This window comes from Salmo salar, chromosome 01 (assembly GCF_965601325.2).
Source record: "Salmo salar chromosome 01, fSalSal1, whole genome shotgun sequence".
Classification (NCBI taxonomy): Eukaryota; Metazoa; Chordata; class Actinopteri; order Salmoniformes; family Salmonidae; genus Salmo; species Salmo salar.
In genome coordinates, this window is record NC_138291.1 from 106555088 (window position 1) to 106557668 (window position 2581).

A 2581-nucleotide genomic window follows, 5' to 3' on the forward strand; every position below is an offset into this window, starting at 1 on the left:
GATCAACACACAATACCCCATAATGTTACTGATCAACACACAATACCCCATAATGTTACTGATCAACACACAATACCCCATAATGTCAAAGTGGAATTTGTTTTTTTATACATTTTTACAACTGAATGAAAAATGAAAATCTGAAATGTCTTGAGTCAATAAGTATTCAACCCCTTTGTTATGGCAAGCATAAATAAGTTCAGGAGTAAAAATGATCTTAGCAAATCACATAATAAGTTGCATGGACTAATTCTGCGTTCAATAATAGTGGCTAACATGATTTTTTTAATGACTACCCCATCTCTGTACCCCACAGCTACAATTATCTCTGTAAGGTCCCACAATCGAGTAGTGAATTTCAAGCACAGATTCAACCTGTGGAAAAAAATTATGCTGAATAACCCTTTGAGCATGGTGAAGTTATTAATTACACTTTTAGATGGTTATTCAATACACCCAGTCAATACAAAGATGCAGTAGTACTTCGTAACTCCGTTATCAGAGAGGAAGGATACTTATCAGGGATTTCACCATGAGGCCAATGGTGATTTTAAAACAGTTACAGAGGTTAGTAGTTGTGATAGGAGAAAACTGAGGATGGATCAACGACATTGTAGTAACTCCACAATACTAACCTAAATAACAGAGTGAAAAGAAGGAAGCCTGTACAGATTAAACATATACCAAAACATACATCCTGTTTGCAACAAGGAACTATAGTAATCCACCAAAAACATCTGGCAAATAAATGTACTTTTTGTCCTGAATACAAAGCGTTTTGGGAAATGTTTTGGGAAAATCCAACACAACACATCACTGAGTACCACTCTATATATTTGCTAGCATGGTGGTGGCTGCAAAATGTTATGGGCAAGGACTGGGGAGTTTTTTAGGATAAAAAAAACCCAGAATGGAGCTAAGCACAGTTAAAAACCTACAGGAACCTGGTTCATTCTGCTTTCCAACAGACACTGAGAGACAAATTCACCTTTCAGCAGGACAATAACCTAAAACACAAGGGCAAATATACACTGGAGTTGCTTACCAAGATGACATTTAATGTTCCTGGGTGGTCTAGTTACAGTTTAGACTGAAACCAGGTTGAAAATCTATGACAGAGCTTGAAGAATATTTAAAACAATAAATGGGCAAATATTGTACAATCCAGATATGCAAGGCTTTTAGAGACTTACCCAAAAAGACTCACAGCTTTAATCACTGCCAAAGGTGTTTGTAACATGTATTGACTCAGGGGGTTGAATACTAATCTAATAAACATACTGTACATTAGTGTTTTTATTTCTCTTTAATCTGTAATAAATGTTAGTATTTTTCTACTCCAGTATTTTGTGTAGATCATTAACCACAAATGACAATTAAATACATTTGAATCCCATTTTGTAACACAACAAAATGTGGAAAAAGTCAATGGGTGTGAATACTTTCTGAAGAAACTGTACATCTATAGCAGAGACATTTGTTTACATAATGCTAGTAGCGTAATGATCTGACGACACTACTTACCCGTCTCTTCCTTGAGGTAATCTGTAAACATGTAGAGTAGATGGAAGACAGTGAGAACATCATTAACATGAACACTAGAAGATGTAGTCTCTCTCTGGGACTCCTTGTCTAATATCAATGTTCCAACATCAGAAGGAAGATCTTCAATGTGCTCAAAATAACCTTCTTACATTTTTTCCTACTTAAAGTCGGTAAATTCGAAATAATTAAACTTTTGTGGTTCTAATAATGTTATCAGAATGATGGTCTGAAGACACTACTTAATAGTCTGGGCCGAGAGGTTAGCTGTAGATATGTAGAGTAGATGGAAGACAGTGAGAACATCATTAACATGAATACTAGAAGATGTAGTCTCTCTCTGGGACTCCTTGGTTGGGATTCAATCCAATGTGTGCTATACGGCAGGGCACTTCACAGCTGACAATGCACTTTTTAAAGACATTTTCCACCGGCATTCACAGAGATCACATTCATGGTAAACACTGCACATGTCGACTCAAGTGTAAAATACCTTTAAAAGTCTGTTATAGTGTTCTGTGTTATAATGCACCTTGAATTGAATCCCGCCCCTTGTCTCATACCACTGTTCCAACATCAGAAGGAACATCTAGAGCCAATCAGAAGTTGAAACAATAACAAAGCGTGATCCCAGCCACTGTTGTTTTGGTAATAAGCTGAGGGAGGGTCTGGAGAAATAATATCACTCTCAAAATCATAGACAGAACTATGGATGCAAGGACTGACCATCCATGATACTGTATCAACATTATAGTTTTAAATATGTATGGAGGCTGTACAGAGTTTGCTTACATTTACTCTGTTTACAAACATTGAGATAAAACAAGGTTATATTTAGGGTTCTGATGGAGTACAACAGTTAAACTAAGCTATTTAATCATGTATAAGTTATATTCTTCAAGAATCAATGGGTACAAAATGAATTTAAAAGTCAAAAAATGGATGCACCAACTACCGATTGTCCCATTGTGCTCAAAAAAAATTGTGTTTACGTAAATTTAGCAAAGTGATGATCTGAAGCCACTACTTACCCTATCAA